The sequence below is a fragment of the Parus major genome, chromosome 2, assembly GCF_001522545.3.
Source record: "Parus major isolate Abel chromosome 2, Parus_major1.1, whole genome shotgun sequence".
NCBI classification, from domain to species: domain Eukaryota; kingdom Metazoa; phylum Chordata; class Aves; order Passeriformes; family Paridae; genus Parus; species Parus major.
In genome coordinates this window covers 64,335,621-64,362,456 of record NC_031769.1, presented here as the reverse complement: position 1 = coordinate 64,362,456, position 26,836 = coordinate 64,335,621, and the positions used below count along the sequence as shown (strand labels likewise).

Below are 26,836 nucleotides of genomic sequence, written 5' to 3'. Positions count from 1 at the left end.
TTTTCTAAGCACTGCCATTCACAGACCTTGAAGGCTGAGAAAGGCTAGGAGTTTGGGATAAATAGGAATCCTACCACTTTTCCACACAGCTCAGCTTGGTGCCACCTGCAAATCTGATGAGGGGGCACTTGATCCCTTCATCTACATCATTAATGAACATAACAAATAACACTGGTCCCAGTATGGACGCCTGATGAACACCACTTGTCACTGAAGTACTTTGAGACTCTAAGCCATTGACCTCTACCCTCTGGACGTGACCATCCAACAACTTTCTTTACCTTTTTACAGTCCACTCATCAAATCCATCTCTCTCCAGTTTAAAGAGAAGGATATTGTGAGGAACCATGTCACAGGCTTTAGAGAAGTCCACATAAATTACATCTCTAGCCCTTCCCTTGTCCTGTGATGTAGTCACCCCATGACAGAAGGCCAAAAAATTGATCAGACCAGACTTGGCCTTGGTGAATCCACGCTGGCCTGTCCTGAATCACTTCCCTGTCCTTCATGTGCCTTAACATAGCTTCTTAGGAGGATTTGTTCCATGATATTCCCAGGCACAGAGGTGAGGCGGACAGGTCAGTAGTTCCCAGTGACTTCCTTTCTACCCTTTTCAAAAAAGGGAACAATGTTTTCCCTTTTCCAGTCACTTGAAAGTAGTGGAATTGTCTGCATGGGGAGGTGGTGGAGTCAACGTCCCCGGATGTGTTTAAAAAATGGATGTGGCACTCGGTGCCATGGTTTAGTTGAGGTGTTAGGGCAGGGGTTGGACTCAATGATCTTGAAGGTCTCTTCCAAACTAGTGATTCTGTGATTATGTGATTCTGTGATTGCCATGATTTTTCAAACATCATGGAGAGTGGCTTGAGAACTATGCCAGCCAGTTCCCAGAAGTCTCTGGGACGCATCTCATCAGCTCTCATAGACTTATGTACATTAGGATGTTAGGTGGTTGTGAACCTAATCTTCACTTGCAGTGGGAGGGACTTTGCTCCTCCAGTTCCCATCCTGCTGTCCATCCACTTGAGAGGTGTGACTAGAGAGGTTGTCAGGGAAGACTGAGGAAGAAAGTTGTTCAGTACCTCAGCCTTCTCCTGATCTGATCAGATTTTCAGCACTGTTTATCAGGGGGAGTATACATCCTTTGACCTTCCTTTTCTGGTTAACATACCTGTAAAAGCCCTTCCTATTATTCTTTGCACTCCTTGCCAAGTTCAATTCCAGCTTTGCCTTTGCCTTCCTCACCGCATTCCTGCACAACTGTATTTCATCTCTATACTCTTCCCAGGTCACTTGTCCTTGCTTAAACTGTCTTTGCATTTACTTCTTTCCCTGCAATTTAACCAGCAGGTCCCTACCCAGCCATGCTGGTCTCTTTCCCTCTTTGCCCAATTTCTTGCCCCTGGGGATTGCCAGCTTTTGCATTCTGTGAAAGACTTCCTTAAATATCTGTCAGCTCTGTTCCCTCCCTTGTCCCTAAGGGCAGCCTTGCAGGGGATTCTGCTGACTATCTTCCAGAAGAGCTGGATGTCTTCTTTTCTAAAGTTCAGGGACCTAACTTTACTCTTTACCTGACCCATATTCCTCAGGAGTGCAAATTCCACGAGTGCGTGATCTGTTGGTGACCAACAGATCCAGTAACACACTCCCTCTGGTAGAGCTGTCTATTACCGGGAAGTTACCCTCCATTATCCAATTATCTCCTAACTTGCCTGGTTCTACTGCCTGGGGAGCTGGCCTGGCCCTTGATGCAGGCTAATTTCATAGCTTCAGGCCATATGGCAGAAAGGTTTTTGAGTGTGCTAAGCAGCATCCTATTTTGTCCAAAATTTCCATTAATAAGAAAGAGAGAAAAAACTCACATCTTAATTGCACTAACAGAAATATATTTGATTGAAAAGATGAACCTGCTCTTGTGATGTGCTGATGGATGGAATTGAAAAGATCATAGAGCCTTACAAAGTTTGGGTTGGAAGGGACCTTAAATATTTGGGTAACGTTCTCAGGCCCATGATGTGATTCTTGGGGAGCATCCTGTCCTGGGCTTCAATGATCCTTCTGGGTCCCTTCCAGCTCAGCCTGTGATTCTCATCTATGATTCTATGAACATCTAGCTCCATTCCCCCTGCCACAGGCAGGGACATCTGCCACCAAACCAGGCTGCACAAAGACCCATCCAACCTGGCCTTCAACATCCACAGCTTCTCTGGGCAACCTCTTCCAGTGTCTAACTATTGAGATTATTAATACTAACATGATTAAAAAAAAAAAATAAAAATTCTATAGGATATAAGTCAAGGCAAAATGTTACATTCCTCTCATCAAGAGAATAAATAGATACATAAACTGAAGCACAAAAGCAAAGTACTGTAACTTCCCGATCTGAGGAACACTGGTATATACTTGAGGAGATTAATCCTCTGTGAGCTTCAAAAAACAAAAGCCTAGGTTTTGGGAGCATTATTGCTCCCAAGGAGAGGTTGTTGCTTTCAAACAGTGGGTCCATTTTAGTCTTCACAGAGTAGGTTACAAGACTTAAGCACTCAGGGCTTAAGTAATTTGGTGGAGTGATGATGATGATGATGAAGATGATGAAAATAAAAGGGAGAGAATTTTTTTTTTTATTTTACCATAGGCATGGAAATTATGCCCTACACTGCCCAGAGTCAAACTTCTGCAATGGCTTTGTGGTTATAACTTAGGGAAGAGCTTTGGCCCACATGTGGATAAAATTAAATAATGCAACAAGGATAGGCTCATATTTGGGGCAAATCCCCTCCCTCTTGACTATGCACAATCCCACCACAGGTGGTAGATTGCACACACTTATATTAGGACTAATATTTTCTTTCTGATGGCTGGGTATAGTGAGCAAAACAGGCTTTAGTGACTCCCCACAGTAGTAAATAACCTCCCTATGGGTCCTCTAAAATACCCCAACTCCTTCATTCAGCACTGAGAGATCTCCAAACACTTAGTTCATAAACAACCCAAGCATTTTAACGCACTTTCCTCCTTCTCCCAGGGGATGTTCTTGGCTTGTGTTCTCTCCCTTTATTACAGCTTTAATCTTACGATGTGAACTGGGACTTGTTTACATTTTTATTTTTAAAGGGGTTTTTTTTGTGTATGTGTATGTGTGAGTGCATGCACTAAAGATCTAAATTGACAGATGCCTTTTTGTAGGACTGAAATGACATATCTAAGTTTTACTACTCTCTTCCCTGTATTTGCATTTTTAATTACTTGCATCATATTTTATTAGTGTGTTACCCGATGAAGAATTCCAACTAATTAATTTCACCTGGAATTATATGTAGGTATATGAAAAATTATTCTCGGCCATTTGTGGAGACCAGCTGTGTATTAAGAATATCTGATCCCCATCTGAAAGATTAAAGAAAAAAAAAGTAATCAAGAGCAAACAGCTGATTGTAAAAAGCTAGTCCCCTTTTTTTCTCAAGCCCTAAAGATATTATTATTGGCAGATATCCTTTATTACTCACCCTATATACTACACATTAACTCAGAAGTTTGTTCTAACTGAATATCATTTAGCCAGATGATTTTTTCTTCAACCATTTCAGCCTTAATTTGTAGTAAAGCTAATGTTGCTCCCACCCATATGCAAAGACTCATTTATTTCCATTCCAGCATGACTCACAGAGGTATAACTTCTTTTTGACCAGTTTTTATTTTTTATCACTCTAATTTTCCTTTTCTGGGTGGAATTAGGAGAGGGAAAAAATTGATTAGGAATATAGGCATTTCATGAAAAGCTACCTGTAAAGGAAGATGAAAGAAAAAAAGAGAATATGAAATGTGACCTGATCCTGCAACACAGCTGAACAGACACACACACACGTGCACATGCACACTCTCTCTCTGTGGATATTTCTGGTTTGATTCTTTGTCTGTACTGACAACAGATGGTGTTTTAATAAAGTCCAGTAGGAATATTACTGTGAGTAAACAATCCAACGCATGCCAATTTCATAATTGCTGGGTACTGATACAGCCTCTTACCTGATGAATCCAAATTGGGAGGAAACCAACTGTGCACACACCTACTGGCAGCAGCCAAATCCGCAGCTGTGGTATGCTCCAGCATTGAGCTTCACCACGGAAGGTAAATTGCAGCTCCAATCATCTTTCTTGGCACTGGGCTTGGGGAACAGCTGCCATCTGGCTTGTCATCAAAGTATGGTCACTGAGTTTCTGGGAGATGAAATAGCTTGCTTTTTTACCTTGACATGCACTAAGATCACAATCTTCATCTTTACAGGTATCTCTTGAAATAACATTCTTGGTTTCCCAAGCCAAAGATTTACCAAGTGGGATTTTCTTCTTTAAGTGATTCCCACGCCTATAGGGACTTGAAGTCTAAACCTGTTATATGCTAATTAAAGATTCACACCCACATGACTTGTCAAAGAGATAAATCTTACTCATTTGTTTTCATCATTAACAGGGAAAAAAAAAAAGTAAGTAATACCATGCCTTACATTAGCAGATTTATGTGGAAATGTTTGTTTTTAATAGAAGCGGAGATGCAGTTAGAAGCATTATTCCCACCACTGTTGATATAACCCAGTATGGAAATCGCAGCTTGGCAGAGAAGAAGGAGGTGAAAGGCAAAAGAGGGAATTCAAATATTCAGCACCAGCATTCCAGCTAGAAGTAACTGTATAGACAGCACTCAGCAAGTGACTGCTTATTAAGTGTATTACGTGATCATTATATATTCAGTCCTTTAAAGATACTCTTCAAGTCAATGGCAGATTAAATCACAGAAGAAGGAAGTGAGTCCCCTCCTCTATGGTGGTACTTAAGCACTTCATTTCTGCTAGTTTCTAGCAGGCCCCAGTGCTGCACAGCTACAAATCAGAGTAAAAAAAACTTTATTTCCATCAGTAATTCTTAGTATTGAGAATTTAGTCTTCAAATTCCATGCAAGAGAATCTTTTGAAATTTTACTTCAGCTCAGACTGGTACACAGATTGAAATCCCAGATAAATCTTAAATAAATTAAAATAGCTGTTTAAAATATCCAGTAAATGTAAATTTCAGTCAAATTTTTTATTTGACTTTATCAAATTGCTTCTTGTTGATGAGAGCTAAGTATACTTTTTTGCATTATTGCCTTGATATATTGCATCATTGTCTTTCAAGATATTTTTACAATAGTGAATTTGTTTTCAGATGGAAAATTAATATCACTGGAAAATTTTCAGCTGTAATACTATTCACAGTCCTTTCAGGGATAAGATTTTTGCTCAGTGAAGATTACCAGGCTCTTAGCATGAGAGTAGAATTCCTTTGCTCTGGATTTAGAAATTCTATTGAATTCAGAACTGGTGATTGTGGTTCAGTTTTTCCTTAGTAAGGGTTTTGTGCAAGAATTTGAGTAAGACAGACAGAGAAGGCTGCTGCTACCAGTTAAGTGACTGCTTTGGAGTTACAAGGTTCTGGTCCTGTACAGGAGTTTGCAGTCATGGTTGCCTGTCTAACCAGAGGAAGATCAGTGGATGTGCATACACAAATAAAGATTTGCACTGCTATACCTGAGGTTTTCTTACCAGGCCACAGAAGGTCTGCAGGGACACAACTTTTGTGGCACACAAGGTTAAAAAAGTGTGCACAGTTGTTTTGTGGATCCATGTACTTACTGAAAGACATTCATGCTGAATACCTTTATGATGATTAGTCCAGCTGTCAGTGTTGGGCTGGTTTAGTTTTGCATATTCCTGTTATTTCATGTCGTTCTCTCTACAGATAGGCTAAGCAACACTTTTTGCCTTTTTAATTCCCTACTGGCAATATATTTCTAAAAGAAAAAAAAAACCAAAAAAACCCGAAAAGGCAGGTAAGTAGAGTGGATAAATGCTGGAGGAATAGTTACTTTGTACACACTAAATAAATGTACAAGGAAGTGTTTTGGCAAGAGCTACTGTGCTGTTCAGTACCTCCAGCAGAACTGAACAATATCTCTATGGGAAAAAGGTTTGGTGGATCTCCAAGACACGTGTTCATGGTAGCTGCCTGACACAGCAGTCTGCCTGCACTGTGCTGCTGATGGACAGAAAATGAAGCTGTCATACAGAAATGCTTAACAACTTTCTTCTGGAAAAAAACTGCTCCCAAAAGAAGTTTATGTAGAAGATGAATAATTGTCCCCTGTGGGTTTCTCTAGCTCTGAGATTGGCAGACCTGGAGATGTTGGAAAGTGCTGACCTCTCTGTCACAGCTTGGCCACACCCATACCTGGGAGGCATTTCAACATAGTAGCTGCCTGCTGGATTAGAATCTCATCAGCCCGTGAAATTTTGGGTTCTCTGTAGAAGGAAAACACTGCATCGCTTCCAAAAAATCAGGGGCTGTGAGATGTGGTGGTTTCAGCTGTGAAGCAAAATTGGATGCCTGTAACAGAACTGCTCACCCTGTCTCTTTATTTCAGTTCCCAAAAGTTGGGATCAGAAGAATTAGAAATTAAGAATCAGGTGATGTCATCTCCAGAAAATATTGCAGTCAGGGTTATATGTTGCAATGCCCCATTTTTTGAAAGCACTGAGAACAGGGAGTGGACGTGCCAAGGCAGTACGTGCTATACACAGGCAAACACTGATGCGCAAAAATTGTATTTTCTTTTAATTGAGAGCAGAGGTTGTGAAATCACTTTCTACTCCAGGACCTGGGGCTCTAAACATTGACTTATAGTAGAACAACTTAATGTGGCCCTGAGCCAAAGCAGAAGCAATGACAGAATCTGAAAATGGATGGGAGAAGCAGTCATAAATCTTGCACTTAAGTAAGGATTGATCCAGCATAGTGATGAGAGGTGTTTATCTCATCCATCAGCCAACCTTGAGATCGCCTGACCTGCAATCCATTCAATCCTCTACAAGAGCTGTTGTCCGTGCCTCTTCAATATCTGGAAAAAGTTTTAGGCTTATGTAGAGGATGAAATATTCAAAGTAAGCTTTGCTGGGATATTCTGAAAGAACGGCTTAATGTGTAGACAGTTCTGTGTTCCTATCTCCTCCTACCTTCATAGAAATTTGTAGCAGATTCCTGCCATCATATACCTGCTGGAAAAAAAGGTTAACATTTTTAACACCAGAAAGTCAGGCTTAGTTTTCCATAATTCAATCCAATGCTGTCAAATCTGATGACCTTTTTTTGTTGGAATGCCATTTACAAGTATGACTAAATTATTCTCCAAAGTTGAATTGATACCTAAAGTAGATATATATTCCTCTAAAAGAAATAGAAGATATATTACTTTACCCTTCAGTGCTCTAACCAACACTGGGTCTCCAGAGGGAATGGAGGGTGCCCATTTTCACTGTTCTTTAGAGCAACTCTCATAAAAGACTTTACAGAATGGGGAATATTTTTTAGGGGGTGGATACAAGTTTCCTGTTTCTTTTAGTATAGGTCCACTTCACAGAATAACAACATCATCAAGTTTGGAAAAGGCCCCCAAGATCATCAAGTCCAGCCTTTGAACAATCATGACCTTATAAGCTAGACCACATCACAGAGTGCTATGTTCAGCTGCTTCTTGAACCCTTCCAGGGACTGGTGACTCCACCAACTCCCTGGGCAGTCCACTTAACCAGCCATTCAGTGAAAAAATTCTCCATGATGTCCAAATTGAACTTCCAGGCACAGCTTGAAGCCATTTCCTCTTGTCCTGTCACTTCTTACCTGGAAAAAGAGTCTGACCCCCACCTGCCTACAGTTTCCTTTCAGATAGTTATAGAGAGTGAAAAGGTCACTTTTGAGTCTCATTTTCTCCAGACTAAACACCCCCATCTCTGTCAGCTGCTCCTCATAGGACTTACTCTCTAGACCCTTCACCAGCTCCATTGCCTTAGAGCTTATTGCAGAGTTAGACAGCCACAGACACTGAGATAAACTTTGCTTTACTGTGACCAGCTCCCATTCAGTCACACCTCTGCCATGCATGTTGCCTGTTGGTAAAGACAGTGCACATTTCACAGTTACATGGGGAAGTATTTGAAAAAATAAATTCAATCTCCAACCCAACAAAGGACACGCTTAGTTTAAGTACACCAATATTGCTTAAAGGCAACTGGACTGTTTGGATGGACAAACTGAAATATGTGCTTAGAAGTGAAAAGCTCCACAAAACCAGTAAACAATGACATGCAAGACCAGCTCCCTTTTAAAAACAACAGAAAAAAAATCTCTAAACAAGACCAAAAAAACCCCAAAACAAAAAACAATCACCCCACAAAAAGAGCCTCAGACCAAGACTTTTGTTGCAAGCCAGCTCAACACCCAGCATGGAGATGAGATTTTTCCAAATAGCACATCTCTCATTTATGCTCTTAAATACAGGACAGATTTTTATAAATGCTCACAATCTAGTGTTTAGAGCTCTTCGGACATCTGGCCAGTTATTTCTATGCCAGAGCTAAAGCTTTCTAGAAATTTGGTCCCAATGGTGTATGCTTGGTGCTTTGAAAATCTCACCCCATGGAAACTACTTTTATAATGGCAATTCTTTTAAGCAAAAGGAAAAGGCATGAGATGTAATTGGTTTATGTACAATGTCCACACTTCAAATACAATTGCTGTCACTTTTTCTTGTGCCTGTTAAAAGTTCCAGACAAAATAATATTTTTAATAAGCATTTGGGATCTATATGCACACAGAAAGATGAAATAAAGTTTTATTCTATTAGTACATGATATTTCTTCAAGATTGAAACTAAGGGAGGAGTAGAAAACAGAAAGAGGCAGGGAAAAACTACGCAGAATTAATGAATATAATGGCAAGATCTGAGTTTGTTATGCTGTATGTAATGAAGAGTCAAGTGTCTTAGAAGTAATTATAGAAAGAAAAAATAATTTTATCTGAGATGGACTTCAGATTAATCAAGCTACAGAGTCCTCTTTTCCCTTGCAAATGCAACTGACCCTTTAATTTTCATACTTACTCCTAAATCTTTGTTTATAATTGCTATCCTGCTCTGAACAAAGACTAGCCAAGATACCCTGACAGAAGCATCTTTACTGTTTTCTGCAGTACTGCCTGTCCCACTGTTGCTGCTGCTTTCTCTGCACAAGCAGAATCCAAGTGCCTAAATATTAGATATAGACATAACAGCACCGATTAACAGCCACTTGTACAAAGGGTGAAGAAGCATCCTTAAGTGTTTAAACAGCCAAATTTTTACAGAATCCACAATGGAGATTATAGCAGGGAGCTTGCTAGAATGTTAAAAGGTCTCATTTTCCATCTGAAGATACACAAAATGAAAATTAAGTAGCATCCTAATCCATCAACTGCTGTGTCTTTCTCTACCTCGTTCCTTGCCAATAATCATGAGACATAAATACTGGGGGAAGATGCCCGTTTGATCACGCAAGTCATCTCCTTGCCAAGGCATAGCCATTCTCTCCAGTGACCCTCCTCCTGGACAACTCCCAAAGCTTTTTCAGCAATTGCAGATGGAGGTGATTTCATTGCACCCTTTCAGAGACTATGTCCAGAAGAAAATATTTCCTTCTCCTCTGGAGTCAGACTGATGATGCTCTGATGACATTCTTCATACAGGATTGCCATCTCCCCATCCAGTACTGGAGCACTAGAGCACAGACTGTGATATCAGCACCTACCAGTCCCAAATCTCAGAGGAGTAGTGCTGGCAGCCAACAGCCCATTCCTGGAAATTCCTGCCTGCAAGCTTTCAATCTCTCCAGTAGCCATTGTGGAAATGCAGGTGGGACACAGTGCACTACAATTGTCCCATGTGCTGGAACATGGCCACCACACCCATCTGTGCACATTAATGGGTAAGGAGAAAATAGGTAGATCTTACCCTCATAACCTCCTTCCCACCAACTGTCTCCACTTGTGCCATGAGTGAGAGAATTCCACCTGTACCTTGTAAATCCTCAATTTTAAACTATGGGCCACTGCCAGTTGTTGTCCAGCAATGAGGAACTCACCTTTTCCTGAATTTAAAGACTCACTTTTATGTGGAAGTACTTAGCCAGGATCCAAAGTAGTAATTTGGTAATTAAAATGCACCCTAGGGAGCATATAGGCAATTAAATCAAAGGGAACAATTAAGAAATAAATAACAATTACATTGCCTAACTATTAAGGGTAAGAGAGCCTATCCAGGAACCTCTGTTTACACCACAAAGCTTATTTATAACCTTGAAGTGATGTTACCACATGCATAGAGGGTTGCCCTTATCTTATTTGGACAGAGCACTGCAGATTCAAAGCCCTGTAGGGCTTTGCAGCCTTACCATTCCTACATCTGAACCTCAGATGTGATGGGCCTGGGGAGGTAAGAGTGCACCCAGCAGCACTGTCATTACCCCAGTGCACAGTCACTGTCAGTCAGACACATGGTGTGAAGGCCTGAGGGGCAAGGGGTGTGGTGCAGTCAAAAAGGAAAGCCTGCCTTTTGGAAAACAGGAGATGATTAGTAGGTTGGAGTTCTTGCACATGACTAGGAAACCTGAGCCATGCACCCAGTTTGAAACTGTTTGAACTTATTTCCTAGGAGGAATGATATTTCTGCCACCTCATCATGAGGAATGAGACAGTCATCTACATTCAAGAGACTGATTTATAGTTCTAAGCACAAGAAACTATATCTTGGCTTAAAGAAAGAGTTTTAAAAACCTGCTTTACTCCATGCTGTGGGTTGGCAGCTTTGTATTGCAGTGGAGGAAGGTGTTGTTCATGTGCTCCATGCAGCAGCATTTGGTATGAGTTCATTTTGATAGCCCCTCTGCCATGCATCTCAGTGTTGGGACTGTTGAACACACAGCTTCCTCTGTTTTTTGTATGTGGACCTTGTCTTTGTGAATTCTACTCATTGAAATTAATAATTTCCAAGTCCCTTTTAAGCTCCAGTTATTAGGTTTGCTCTCTGTCTCCCTGTGCTCCTCCACCCAGCTCTTTTTCTGTTTTCTACCAAGATAACACATTTTGTACTAGCAACAAATAATCCCAATTATTCTTTCCTTAAATGCAGGCTTTTTTGCTTATTTTTCCCTTTTGATGTGCTTGGTCCACCTTTGTCTAAGCCAGTAATTTCCAATATAAAATAAAAACAAAGAAGTTTCAGTGATGGAACATGCAATACTCAGGAGACTCTTAAATGGAGTGGGACCATAAATTGATTGTTTAGCTACATAAAAATTGATAGCTTGGATTGAGTTGGGGTTTATTTGTTAAGGGTTTTTTCAAATAAGCTTTTGTATAATAGCAACATGGCTGACACAATCCTAAGAAATTGTGCCAGAAGATATGTACCATCATTCTTGCACATTTCTGTGAATTCTGACATAAGATGTTTCATCCATGTCTATTTATATGTAACCCAAAGGGCTTTCCCTATTCCTGCAACATGCTGCATACTATTTATTGGACTACTCCATAATGAGAATAATAAACAGGGGTGCATTTCTACCATAACCAATATGTACAGAAACTGGGGGGCTAGGAGTAAAAAGCTAATCTGCAGTTTCTCTGTGATTGAGAAAAAGTAAAGCCATTTTGAAAGATTTTTGCAAAATTTGCTTTCTTTTAAAATGGATTAGCTGCTTAGTGCCAGGACAATTGTTTAAGATCACTGTGGTAAAACTAGTGATAATACAATGCTGGAATGGTTAGCATTTACAGAGTGGAGCACTTAGCCAAAAGATATAAAAAATTCTTGCTAGAACTCTCACCTGGGGCTGACTTGAGAAAAAGATAATTTACTCTCATTACCCATCCAATTTCACAGGGAGCTGTATTACTGGCAGATGATGAGGACAAGACTTGCTTTCTTTTATGGGCTTCACCAGCTCCTGTGGCTGTCTCATGTGGAAGGACTGCTAATAGGAACAAGATACAGAGATCTGAGGGCTTTCACTGCCAAAAGAGTAGGGAAAGCCATATCCTTAAAAATCAACATTTCTGCTAAGTGTGATGTCTTAATGGGTGATTACTGGGTTTATTTCCTTGGGAGTATTCTAAAAACATTTTTAAGATCTGAGTAAACTTTATGGTGTTTTTTCAGAGACTAGTTTGCATTCTGACAGGAACTGCCACTAGGACAAACTGCCTCAAGATGTTTTGTTGCTGAGGATCAGGGGCTTAGGGTAGGATTGGTATAAAAAAGCTGCTAGTAAAAGCAGTTGCTTTTGGCTCTGAGCAAGAAGGGGCTGCAAGGGGAGACCTTCAAATTTGCGCTGTGGTACCCACCAGGGAGTAGTGGATGAGTCTTCCAGAAACAGCATTTGTCCCAAGCAGAGCAGCACTCCAAGAGGCAGCACTCCAAGTCCTGCCCTCAGATAGACCCTAGTCAGAGTTTTATAGGATGGACAGAAAATTTATGCAAAATTCATAAATGGATATAATTGGTTTGCCTTTGGAAACAAATAGAAAAAAACCATACCAAATATACTACTTGCGCCTGCATATGCAGCAAACACCTTATTGCATTTTCATTTACAAAATCATTTAGCTTCATCAGCTGTGGGAAGCCCAGCTTCCTTCACTGCATTTCTTCTCAGAGAAACCAGAATACCGCAGTGACACAGTAGACATTCAGCAGGGCATTGGTCCCATCACGTTAGGCTCCGTCACATCACATCAGTTGATGTGACTGACAGAACCCGACGTCTCATGTCACAGCAGGGCACTTCACCCAGCACCGCGAGTTACAAAGACGCACTTCCAGCAAAGTAAAGAAAAGATGAATTGAAATGATGTTGGGTGGGGGAACATTCTTCAGGTCTTCCTAGTCAGAGCAATCTAAAAGCAAGTTGTATTCTAGTTTTTAATTGGAGTAAGATGTGTGAGATTTTTGAGATACAGAGAGGCTCTACATAACTATCTTCTGCAGAAAGGCTGATTTTATTAAAATGCAAAAGGAGATTCAGAGGCAGTAGTTCCCTCAATAAATATCTTTTAAATATGTATGTATTTAAAGTGAGCAGGCATTAAGCTAGCTATTATATGTGTTTTTATGTTGTATGTGGTCATATACCTGTACATAGGTAGACAACTGGCTTATGGACCCAAGGAAAATGGCTGCAACACTGTATTGCATTGCATTTTACATTTTGAGCTGTCTGGACAACTCACACTCCTGCATGTCAAAAAGCTGCTAATACCATATCCAGTTGCATTGGAGGGTGAAACAACTACCTCTCCCCAGACTGGGTAACTTTTTTAAGCTAGTGATGTCTTCTTTCCCTATTAATCTGCAAGGTCCTCAGGACAGCCTTCAATTTCCATTTGTTTTAGAGGCGGGCATACTTAATCTCACTGTTGCTCCATTTTTTAAAAATTGGTTTTGTGTTCTGACTCTTTTTAAAAGAGTGAAGGTTCTGCTTGTTCAGTGTGCAATGGAGGAAGTGTGTACAGCTCTACTGGGCTGAAATACCCTGTGCTGCTGAAACCCTAAAAATCATTATATATTATATATTATATATTATATATTATATACTATATATATAATATTATATATATTATAGATATATTTTATATATTATTTTTATATTTTATATTTTATCTATACACATATATATAAAATATAATATATTATATATACTATATATAAAATATATGGTATTACATAGTGTATATGTATTACTTAGTGATATTACAATGATAATTATATTTTACTTGATTGCATACATATATATGTACATTTAGCAATTCATTTACATCAGCACCTCATGTTCATCAGAGGTTTTGCAGTGCAATTATTTTTAGAGCACTTCAATATTTTTTTATGTACAGATTGCATCCTGTATTATGCCTAGAGACCCCACACTCTCTTTTAGCCTACATTTACATGGTGCTGTCTGTTTTCTGACACCCTTCCCCCATGTTTTATGTTCATGCACTCTTTTCTCAAAGTCCCTTCAGACCCATCCCTTCAACTCTCTTCAACCACTCTCAAAGTACTTTCCCCTTGGCACTCCAGAATGCCTTCTGCACCCCCCATTCATTTTTTGCTTACTACTGCATTCCCTGTCTGTGGAAATCAGGAGGGGGTCCCTTCCCTGAGTCAAGCTGAATTTCCTCACTGCAAGCAGTAGAAGTGGCAGCCACCATCATGAGGGTGGTCAGCCTACCTTTCCCTGGGAAAGCCTCCTAGAGAGGAGAGCCAGCCCCACTGAGATGGGCTTGACACACGCCCTGCAGGAAATAACAGACAGTGGCTGCTCTTTGGGAAAGGGAGAAAACCTGAACTCTGAAACGGAATATTTGACCTCAGCCTTTCAAACCTACAGTCACACCAAGCCTGTGTGAGAATATTGGTAAAGAAAGCTTCAGGAGTGTGAAAAGACTTTTTCCTCCATCCCTGTTTATGTGTATTTAGAGCAACTCAACCTGTTGGCCTTGATACTTGGTGGCTAGTTGAAATCACTACACATCATGTTTTTAATTTCATCAGAAACACTGCTAAGTTTCCCTCCTTTACTTTCTGTTTTGATGGCATTTAGAACTATGTGTTACCCTTCCATCAGTAAATGCTAATTTCCAGCACATTAACTGACTAAATATTCATATACAAATAAACTGAAACTTGTCTTATAAGTGGCAGCTTTTAATTAAACACTCATTTTTTCTGAGACTAAACTGTGAAGTTTGGTTTGAGATTTGTCACAGAAACACTTGGCTGTCTAAAGTGTGAGTGAAATATACTGCATCTGGAAAAAATATTCATGATACTCTGAGTGTCTATTACCATTAAACACTGAAACACTGTTTTTCATCTTATCTGAATGTTTTTCTCTGTTTTTACTTTCCCACGGCTGCTGAAGAAAAGATTTGTCTCTAATACTTTATTGACTGGAAAGTAAATGTGGTTTCTGCAGCGAGACTCGTGCTCCTCTACTGATACCTGTCAGGGAATATTCCTTAGGATTGGACCCTGACCCTCTGTAGTATTGAATTGTTAGTTTGGGCTCTTCCATTGCTTTGGACTTGCTAACACCACCAGCCAATACCCCCCTGAGCAACTCCTAGGCATGTTTCACGAGATTTGAAGGGGCACAGATAATTTCCAGTGTCCTGTCTGTGTGCAACTGTCCTGCTTTAGAAAGTAAGAGTGCTTAAGTCTTATTTCAGATAATCCAGGACAGTTTGTGCTAGTGGTGTCATCACCAGAGCATGGTCCCCTGTCTGCCCAAATTGCCTGTGTTGTGCCTGTGTTGGTACCTGAGCTGACTCCAAAGCTGTGTTGATAATTCAGCTGCTGCTGCTGGCAGCAGTGGGAGCTGCCAGGTGCTCAAAGCTGCTGTCATCAGGCCAGGTATGCAAGGCTGTATTTAAAAAGCTGAGATTTGTAAAGTGATGATTTATGTGTATCTGGTTCCATGAAGATATATACTGAGGAATGCAGAAGGCAGGTTTTAGACACTACAGCCAAAAACAGATACAGAGCAGTGATTTGTGACACATTCTCAAGTTGCACACTGAGGAGAGGAAATCACCTCCCTTGCTCAATTGCCCCGGTGTGTTAATCTGACAACTCTGGTAGTCAGCACTGACTGCAGTAGGTCTCTGTTTGTAGTGCAATGGATAAAAGAGCAGCTGTTTTGATTTGTATTATCATGTACACTGTGATATTCCAAGATAATATATAAGGGAATGCAAATAAGGGAATATATAATTATATAATAAATTAATATGTCGATAAAATATAAAATATAAAAATTATATATATATAATAATATGCTAAAATATGGTGATTGTACTTCCCTTTTGAGCCTTTGAAAAGCCTTTTAGAATTTTATTTGCTTCAGTATATAAATGGTCCAGAAAAATATTTCTAGGCAAATGTTGCCCAATCTCTTTTTAAAGCTACCCTATTAACATCTCAGGACAAAACATTATGAAGTTGGAATTGCACTACAACTTATATGCATTTTTTATTCAGTAATCTGTGATGTACACCTATAATATTTCAAATTACAGGGTTATTTTTTTCCTAAATGGGCATGAGTATGGGAAATTGAGTAACAGTTAACTTTTTTTCCTGATACGTCCCCCCCCATCTCACGATGATGATACCATGATTATAAGCTCTGTCATCTTTTTGGGTTTGTCTTTTTTTTTTTGTTTTAATTCATTTTGGTTTGTTTTTTAAATTCATTTTAATGAAAGTTTTTATTTCCAAACTATATATTACTTAGATGGAAGTTATAGTCAAATTTTCTGCATTTATTTTTATAGGAACACTATTAGGTCTGCCATTACTTCTCAGGTATTATTTTTCCCCTTTTTTGACATTTAAATTATATTTCAGAGTAGCCTTTTTAGACATGGTACAGGGTAAAAGACAGTTTCAATTTAACTTAATTTCAGAGAATTTGTTATAGTCTTAATCCTTGTATTTCAAAGGCTAAGGATATATTTTCTGAAAACTTTCTTTCTTAAGACTACTGATTTATGCTTAACTGATTAAAAATGGATAATTAAAGATATAGAAGTTTTTTATATAAAGTAGCCCTCTTTTATTTTCCTTTAATGATTTCAGTGTCAGAAAATGCCATGTTAAACTGTTAATAAAATTACGACTCTTATAATTCTTATTCCTTGTATTTATCAGATTCACCTGAATCTGATGTGTTCTGCTACATATCAGGGTGTTTTAAAAATTTCCTGGCATTTTTATCATTAGTTATTAGAACTGAATATTCCTCTTTTCTTGCCTATTGGTGTATCATTTTCTATGTCACGGAATTCTTTCAGAAACAACCTTCCTTCAAAATTTCTTTCAGACTCAGATCATTAGAAAAATGTTGGTTTTTTGTTTTATTTTTAAATTCAGATTGACTAACATTAAGTCAAATAATTCCAGAAAATATGAGGAAAAACCTACATATTTCACAATCAGTTGTTCCTGTCGATTTTTTTTAAGGTATCATGAATATCAGCATCACATTAGTTGAGTTAAAAAAAAGCCACTATTTTTAAGCCAAACTAAAAAAAGACAAATTTATTATTTCTTATGCTTATAAAACAAACAAATACAAAAGCAAAACAAAGCAACCCAAAAACGCCAAAGAAAGACTAACCAAAAAAACTCAAATACTTTAATTTTCTAAGAAAGATTGAAAAGAAAAAAGTCTTCAAATGACAGAGGAAAGATTAAAATATATTAAGAGATAGGTTTTTGAAAGTGACAATTATGCACAAGAACTTTTAAAGCTCTACAAATCCCTCTCGCTCTTTTTCTGAAAATAAATGTGGTTAATCTGTCTATTTGAAAAAAAATATCATTAAACTATTCTTAAATAATTTTTTGCTAGTGGAAGACAGAGAAATACTAGGCAGAAAGCAAATATCTAAACTCATTTACTGATTTGTATCACAAAGAAAGAGAGTGAAATTAAGTTTATTCTTGGTGTTCTAGTGGGACACTCTCTTCCCCATTACAATTAATTTGGCTAATAATCAGGCTAAACTAATTTTCTCACCCACAATATCAGGTGAAAATAAAAAGCATACTACAGTATGAGAGCAGCTTGTGTTTCTTCATTACACATTATAAGAACATATGACCCAAATAAAAGTGAAAGACATGGTAAAGGAATTTTTCCAGTATATATTTGGGTTGAATGTGTAGCTCATGAATGAATTATGGGGGTCAGTCCAAATATGCGCTGAGAAAATGCTCTTGCAGAACAAGAGCATTGATATTGCCAATGTCCAGATTTCAGAAATCTTGAGCTGGTTCACTGAATACTGGTCAATTACAACCCTATAAGCTTACCAAAGGGAAAAAACCCCAAACCCTTAAAGTTTTATTTGCTTTTCTTTTTGATTGTGGACCCTGAGGAGTTAAATCCTTAAATTTTTCATTACAGCTCTATGATCAATAAGTGCACCATATTTAAATGAAAGCTGAGATAATTTTTTAACTACTTGATTGTATGAATGTGTTTTTAGGGAAAAAAACATATCCAAACACCTTATCTTTATAAAAATAGTAATAAACTGTAAGAGATAGAAATGATGTGATGTAAATGTTAGGGATTGCCACTTCAGTATGTTGCACCTTGTAGTTTTCAGCAATTTTATTAAGATAATTGAATTCCTTTCTCCACTTTTAGAACCTTAATGAGTGAATCCTTGTTTCATTAATTCAAGTGAATTCAGTGGGGTCCAAGGGTATCTCTAGATTTGGAACAGACAAACCTAATCATGTCTCTATATTAAAATATCTAGCCCAGATGTATCACCCTGCTGATCAAACAGGGGTTTTTCCTCGGTGGCACCCGTGCGTGCACTCGCTCTGTGTGGGTCTATGGGAGAAGTGTTAATGGATTGCTAGCACCAACATCTCCTGCATGTCAGGGAAGGAAATCATTGCTGATGGAAAAAAATTTCTCTGGAAGGTTCCATTTAAACACACCCAGTGACCATGAAGCTGGGACCATGCTGGTGACACCTTGCTGGCTGGAATAGTCTCACCCATACTACGGCACCCCCACAAAGGACAGTCTGAGCACGCTTCCTCGGATCCCATCTCCCTGCCAGCACTCTCCTGCTCCTCTGCAATTGTGTGTTGCTCTGCGCACCTCATCCCCAGTAGTGAGGGCATTTCTCCCTGGCTACCTGACCACACGGAAGAGAACATCCCCCATAAAGGCAAGGTATGCATTTTACAGGAGGCAGCTTGACTTAAAAAACATAGTAAATTTCTTCCCCTGGATGTTATGAACCAGGATGGAGAACTGATGTCTGCAGAGGTGACACGGCAGGGTAAGACACTCACGAATTATGAGGGCAGATGTCAGTTCCAAGTGACATGTTTTCCATAACCTACTGCCTCTCTTTGTTTATCCATCAAATACAATCTATATAGCAACTGCTCATCTATTTAGTCCTGGGTAGAGCATAGAAATGCAAGTCAGACCTCAAATTTAGTTTGTCATTTGCCTTCTCAAAAGGAGATGTGATTTATGTTTATAATAAAGTATTTGAAATGTCGTTTAATAGGAAAACAAATGGCAGTTAGATTCCCACGAGCAAGGAGAGGGGATTGTGAAACTTTGAATTAAGCGGTTCTATCTTATCACACTTTAAGTTACATATTTTTATTCTAATTGTAAAAATTATCTGCCTTGACATATCTTTTCCATTATTTTTGTTAAAGGGTATTCATCAGCGGTGTTAATGATGACACAAAATTTTAATATATGCATTAAACATTTAAGTTTTAATATGTTAACATGACACAGGATGTGAATAATAACAATGTTTTATATATGAAGCGAAAACATATTTTATGTTGGAAATAGTTAGAATGCCTGGCAAGTGACTTATATCCATAACAATTTCATTTAAATATTGCTTTTGCACCCCATCTATCTTAGATGCAATTTTATAGTCCTTTTTAAAAATTCATTTCTGCATGACCTCTTTGAGGCTGCAACTTAGTGCCTCTAGCCTACATATTCAATTGCACTTGTACTTGTTCCCATTCAATTACCTTTCAAAGCGGAGAAACCAGCAAGTGCCCAGATCTGAACTGCATTTACCATTCTGGGACTTTTCAGGAATTACAACTTCTGTGCGGTTACACAGTAATAAGGGTAAAAGGCAAGAGAAAATGCATCGAATTGCTAAAATATGATGGTCTACCAGGTTTGATTTAGATCTTCATAATTTGGGACCACTTGGAACAGCCAGGTAGTTCCTAATATAAGATTATGTTCCTTTGAATATCAGAAGATTACGATGCATATATAGAACAGCTTTCCTTTTATTTCCTCATATCCTACCTTCTGACTAGTGGCTTAAAAATGATCATCCCAATAGCATCAGGGAAAGGGATATCTTTGAATGGATACATCATGAAAGGAAAGGAAACATTTTGGTGTTTTAATGTGCCTAAGTGGGAAACTAATTTACAGAAATCTCTGCAGAATTTCCATCCTTTACAGGCCTATTATTGTATGACCAAATTGTGCTGATGGAACAAAATCTCTGCTCTCTGACTTTATGCACGGCATAAATTCAAGAGTAGTTTCCATTCATGACAGTGTATAAGCTTAAATAGACCTTGTACCCTAAAAGTTCATACATTCAGTCTGCTAGGGCTGTGATATGTATTAAAAGATATACATATATAAATCAGGAAGCAGGCATTCTGGAACTCTAAACAGGCTTCCCTGTATGGTGCCCATTCTTACGATCTGGCTGAGAATTTACAACTCATCTCTGAGCAGATTTCTCTCAGACAGTAGCAGACACTGCAGTCCAGCAGCAGGCTGCCTCCACCCCACCATCTCCTGCAGATGCAAGATGTCAAGGAAACAGATCAGGAAAAACACCAGGGAAGGACAGCAGATACTGTACATCCCACCTGGAAAAAATCTCGCTGCAAAAAGGCAGAGATTTTTCCTCTTCATTGAATTCCAGATGAATGTGACAGTGTGATATAATAAGCAATAGAGAGATAATAGGAAAATCATAATTTCAGAAATGTACCTAAAAAACTAGTACTGAATATGCAAATATTGAGCGGATGGTAAATAATTTTATCTTTAGAAATACTAGCTATAATCTCCTTCTCTGTTTATTTGTGTCTGGTATGCTATGTCAAACATTTAAAATATTTATGGTCATGTTGGTTCTAGTCCAGCTCCTTGATCTTTCCTATTTGTATCTTTTAAATGAAGTTCCTTGTTAATAAACTAGAGTAAACATATTTTAAAGATGTTGTTTTCTTCTACATGCTGTATGTATATGTATTTATATACACACATACATTTTTAAGAGCACAAATGGATGGGTCAACATTAATTTAAAGAAAATGCTTTTCTCCTTATTCAATTTTTTTATTGCTATCTTGTTTTAAAAAAGGGTGTGAATAAGTTTATGAGGGTCAGAAGAATTGTTCTGCCTCTGCAGACAATTCACCTACAGAGGTTCAGCCACTGATGGAAAATTGCAAAATGGAACCACTACTTTTTTCCTGTAGTGAATAATTTATGCTTGGGAATGGTTTCATCACCGAACACTCTTCAAGTCATTAAACTGAACTGAAGAAAATGGGGTGAAGTCATCATCAAGAAGGTCAATTTATGGAAATACTGTTATCTCTTTCACAGTATTATTAATACCTACTGACACCTTCATGTTCGGCGGGATAAAGCCAATCATTAGCCTATAAGGTATAAGTAAGGTCTCAAGCACATGCTCACAATGAGAATATCATTATTGTAAAAGTGATCTGAATGCAGCGTGTACGAGAAGGGAAAGACAGTGAGACAGGAGGAAGAGGCAGGCCTTGATATTAGAAAGTCATTAACATAAAACCTAATTCTGAGCAGGCTGCTGTATTTTTTTGCCAGGGATCTGCATGGTGCTGTTGTTACTAACTGCATATTGGTATCTATGTGGCAGATCACTTCAGTGTCGGAAGAACAGCCACTCTGTAATTTTAGGAAGAATTAAACTTGGCAGAGGGTTAAAGGGAAAGGCTATTTGACTCCCTTTGAAATGCATGTAATTGTAATATTTACAATGTTACTTACTAACGCCTAGTTAAAGCACATTGGCACCTGGGAAAAGTTTCCTTCTGCAAGTCCTACTTTTTTCAAATCAAATTACTTGAATGTAGATTACAGACATGTTAATCTTTGTAATCTGTCTGTCATGATTTAAGGTTCAGATAAAGCTACTTTCGTAGCAGGATTTTTGGCACTGGCAATCATAAAGAGCACAAGTTTAATAATTTTATTAGCTAAAAATGCTATTTTATTGCATGAGTTCAAGAGGATATAACACTTCAGTGACAAGGGTATACACAGTACCTTTAGAAATAACTGTGAAAATTCTACATTCAAAAAAACCCAAAAAATTGTAGCATTACACCTGTGTATCATAATTAAAATAAACACACAAACAATGTACACAGCATGTTTTATGAGCTTAATAGGTAGCCAGTCCTACTAAATTTGACTTAAAATTTTTGCAAATCTGCTGATAACCCAAGTGTACTTCTCCAGGAAGAAGCATAACAAATCTCAGTCCTGAATACAGTATTCCCTCTTGTAACAAATACAAATCATGCCTTTTATTTCATAGGGATATAAACTCTCTCTGCATTTTCTAAGAGAAGTAAAAAGAGTTTTTCCAGATTTTGTTTGTTTGTTTGTTTGTTTGTCTTAATGAAGCCTTCTACACTGGAATGTAAATCCCAAAGGGACTATCTGCAATTGACATGACCAATATGAATTTGTGACTGCATTGAATCTTTTCTATAAAAGTGACTTTAAAAAGTAAATATGGATTTTGGGTAATTTAAGAGTATTATTTTTTAAGAGCTTTAGCAGCAGCATCATAGAAATGCAGGAATGAAAATCACCTTTAAAAGTCAGCTCTCCCTGCTTTGAGAGATTGTCAAATATTCTCAGACCATTTGATTTTTGTCTAATCTGTTCACAGAGGTCTTCAATTATGAAGTAAAGAAGCTCCCTAAGCAGATTCTTTCAATCCTTAAAAGCCTTTGCAGATGGAAAGTTATTTTTGTTTAATGTCTAATTTAATCTAATCTAACCTTTTTCTCCCTTCTGAAATATTAAGGCTGTGATTTCTTTTTTACATTGGGTGAACATGGAGAATAACTGACAACTGTGCTCATTATAGAATCTTTTTATATATTAGATGATTACTGAATTGCTCCTCACTCTTCAAAACTAAACAAAACCATTTCTTTCAACCTTTCTCACATTTTTAAATATCTCAGCAGTGTTTATACTCTTGGCCTGCACTCTAGCTAGTTTGCATCTTTTCTTAAAATGCCACACTCAAAACCTGGCCACATATTTTAGCTGAAGTCCTGTTACTGCTGCATGGGACAGAACACAGACATCCATCTCTAACTTATGGCATGCCCTAGCACACTCCAGAAGGACACTGGTCTTTTTACTCAATATAATGTTCAAACATATTAAGATTTTAATTAACATTTTAATTCATTATTGCTGCTAGTTATTTTTCAGTTTGGGCATTTCACATTTTCTGTTGGTTTTCTTTCTTCCCAGGCATAGCATTCCTTAGAATTTAATATTGTTGGGTTTTGGAGTATTTCAGTAACATTTTTGGGATTGCTGTGAGTACTAATCTTGTCCTCCCAAATGCTTGGAATCCCTCCAAGAAAGATACCATCTGCCAGTTTTATGTGTAATCCATAATTCATTGTCCAAATCAGTAATGTGACTGTTCAATAGATTGGACCCAACACAAATTTGCTGTGTGAGTTTTCTAGCAAACTGCTAAAATTAACAAATTTTAGAGTTTAATTTGTTTGGAATCCCCCACTTAATTCAATTTCTTATAACAGCCAATCTACCTCAACATAAGAAAGTTTGAATCCTTATTCCTTTACAAAGGTCAGCATCCATAAGTAGCTGTGGCAGAAGCAAAAAAATTGTGCATAAATTGCACATAGAAGCAATAGTGCCATCACTTGTTGGTTTGTTTGGGTTTTTTTCAGTTTTTCTTCAGTTCCTTACAGGAGAAAAACTAGGTAAGTTCTTTGTCATGTTCTCTTTGACCAGATTTATGACACACCTTTGCAGAGACTTGGAAATAACTTTTGGGTTTACCACTGAAATTATAGCTCATGATCTATAATTTCCTACAGCATTTCAATAGGAACTGGTAAAACTGTCACTAGCAGAGTTTCTATATACTGCACAAAATGTTCTTTTCTTACATATAGCATACAGTAATTTTAAAAAAATGAGAGCGTAGATGCATGCATGACACTTGTTTTGCACTTGGGATTTGCATTCAGAGAAAAACGTAAGATTGCTGACTCATAAAGCAGATTAATTTGGAGGGCCACTGCTTACTAATTTCCCCCACTAATTTCCCCACATTGCCACTAGTAAAACTGTACAGGAATAATGCACCTCATTCGCTGAGGTGTTTTTGTAAATATTACTGACTGGTTGTCTCTCTGGGTGCTCAAATGCCTTTTCATATCTGGCCCCTAATAAATAATGAAATGTAGACGTCGCCCTCAGCTCACCAGTTTTGTTTTAGCATTGCCTGCATCCTGCCTGTCAACTGGATTTAGCATATTTGCATAATTATGTTTCATTCATTCACTACTGGGTTTTTTTAAACAAGAAAGGGAAAAGCAAACCAAACAAGGAGGCAGGGAACAGCCTATCTGCATGAGGCATTTAAATGCCTCCTGCTAGGCATGTTTGAGCAGATCCTATTTATGCATTTAGTTTGAAAAAAAAAGTAAAACATTTAAGGTAATTAAAATAATTCTGAATTCAATTTTAAATCCTGCTGGCATTATTTAGTACTCTATGAGAACTGTCATGCAAAGTAAAAAAAAAAATAAAAAAATAAAAAAAATAAAGGAGGGCAAATAATATCTTCCCAGTACAATGAAGTAGTCCTACTGCTGCTACTGAAATGTGTAACAAAACTTCTGGGGTCTTTTGGAAGACCAGCAAGTAACTTCAAGCTTTTGTATAGGTCTGGTTCTTAAAAAACACTCACAGCAGTTCAGTGACTGAGAATCCTCTTTCACTGCCAAGTTCATGGTGACCAAAGCTGCATATAATAAAAACTGCTTCTGCTAACTTGAGGATCAGAAGCTGGGAACAAATCTTGATATTTTCTACAGGAACAGGATTATTTCTGTCATTGAAAACTGGGTGATTTAGCATAACTTTGCTGGGATCTACTCTGGAAACACACAAGAAAAAGAGAGTAGCTTTGCAGAGATGTAGAAGGAAGATTACAGTTAGTCTAGCAGTGAGACAAAAAACATTCCCTTTTCAATGGATCCAGAAGAAAAAAAAACAGAATAGAAAAAATTAAAAGAAAGCAGGAACATGTGAAAAAAGTAAGATTTTTCTTTTTTGCTTCCAACATCTTCAGGTCTAAAGCTATTAGACGTTAGTTTAATCCCAGACCATAGAAAAAATAACTATAACAGAAGCATGGAAAATAGGCTTCAATGTAGGATCCTGTTTGTCCAAACATCTCTCCTTCCACCTTTCTGATGGGAATAACTATCCATACATGAAAGCATCTTCTCAATGCATTTTTTAAAAACTTGAGTGACATATGAAAATCAACAGCTTCTCTTGGCAATGTATTCTGGTGTTTCATTACTTGTATCACTAGAATTTTTTTACCTGAAATCTAAACCTAAGTCACTCTTACTTGAAATAAATTTTTCCTTTATCTTCAGTGGACGTGAAAAGATGTTTTTCACTCCTTTCTCTGTAGCCAGACTCTTACCATTTTTCCTCTGTTTAGTTTTCTTTAGCAGTTGCTTTTGATCACCACTGGCAGATTGTTTCCTTACATCCCATGTGCCCTGGGATGCCCCTTCATAATTCTCATTGCTTCTTCCTGGCCTTCCTCTATCTGATCTGAATCTTTCCCTACTTGTGAGTATGGAGTATGTTCCCATATCCTGTGGCCTTTAGGTGGAAAAGGAAAGATATGGCTTCTCACACATCTTTGATTTAAACCTGAAAAATCTGAGTGATTTCTTTAAAAGCAATAATTTCTGTCCTCATGGGAAGGTGATGTTATGCACTGTTTCATTGACATAAGGTGTGCTTCTCTAAGACTGCTTGTTTGCTATATATATCTGTCATTGTTTAACCAAAAATTTCAATGAGTGTTGAAGAAATGGCCCTAACATTTTCAGCAATGACAAGTTGGTTCAAAGTCCAACTACTCACCACTCTCCATATGAAATGCAGAAATAAATTAATACTTTTATATGCTCCAAATAAACCAGTAAGAAAAAATGCTGAATAGGAAACTGAGATCAAATCCTTTTGGAGAAATTCACATTTGGTGCTTTATGATTTCTAGGACTGTCATGTCTCATTTTTGAGCTGTTTTTAGCACTAAGTATTAAAACAAATTTATATTCTGAAACATGATAGGGGAAAAAACTGGTTTTGTAGGATTTCATGGGCATTGTGTCTTTGTTAATCAACACAAAATACATTGCATTTACCAGTAAGAAATTAGAAATTAATTTATGCATATTTCTTTTTTAAATTGCCACTCTTGGAAACTCATTATGTTTATGAAAGTCAAGACAGCTCTTTCTGGCTCACACACATCACCACCCATTACCCAGAGCAAGCAAGAATAGGTGGAAAATAGGTTCAAATGAGGTTCATCACACATACTGAAGGTAAAGATTCTCCTGCTACAAGTTAGCTCATAATGTATTTGACAATTCAGAGAGCTAAATGAATGTCTCATGTCTAACAAACAGCTGTATTTGCACTCCTACAGATAATCAGTGAGCACTCAACCACAATGAATTTATTGAAGGAGGCTGATGGTTCTTTACCGTAAGACTAAGTCAAAGCATATTAATGTAACACACAGTCATACATGTGCCCCCAAAAATGTGGGACACATGTGCCAACCATCCAGCCATGATGATCTTTGGTACTCTGTCACCTTGCTCACAGTGGATTACTGCTGACAAGTTGTAAGTCCAGATTGGTTGGGTTCTGCTACAGGATCTGATCCTTTGTGATGCTGAATATCGCTCTAAGTGATACAGACTGCAGACTGCAAGTCAGCACTTCATGGAAAATGTTCAGGAAATTGCAGAAATAAGTCCAGGGGCTGCCACCCCCTGAGATGAGGCAGGGAAAGCAAGAAGTTACTCAGAACGATTCCAAACTCTGTTCTGATTCTCTGTAGTTGCTCCTGTCATCAAAAAATACAACCAAAAGGATGCAAAAATTGTAATTAATGGCCAAGCTGTGTGTGGACCTCCTCCTGCGGTTCTAGGCATGAGGTT

The 26,836-nt window shown here is 38.0% G+C and overlaps 1 long non-coding RNA gene across 13 annotated transcripts in view; it reads right to left on the bottom strand.

The window, feature by feature from the left end:
* Positions 1-26,836, bottom strand: part of LOC107200567 — a 75,299-nt gene that overhangs the window by 15,573 nt on the left and 32,890 nt on the right. For 6 of the 13 annotated variants that reach the window (XR_004495942.1, XR_004495951.1, XR_004495950.1 and 3 more), the window contains exons 3-5: positions 7,047-7,088; positions 5,693-5,827; positions 4,027-4,218 (exon numbers count right to left, since the gene is read on the bottom strand). The exons of 1 other annotated variant lie outside the window; for it this stretch is intronic. This is a non-coding gene — a long non-coding RNA (uncharacterized LOC107200567). Of the gene's footprint in view, positions 1-4,026; positions 4,219-5,669; positions 5,828-7,046; positions 7,089-26,836 lie in introns of all 13 variants that reach the window. 6 more of the 13 variants (XR_004495948.1, XR_004495943.1, XR_004495945.1 and 3 more) reach the window with 6 other exon arrangements.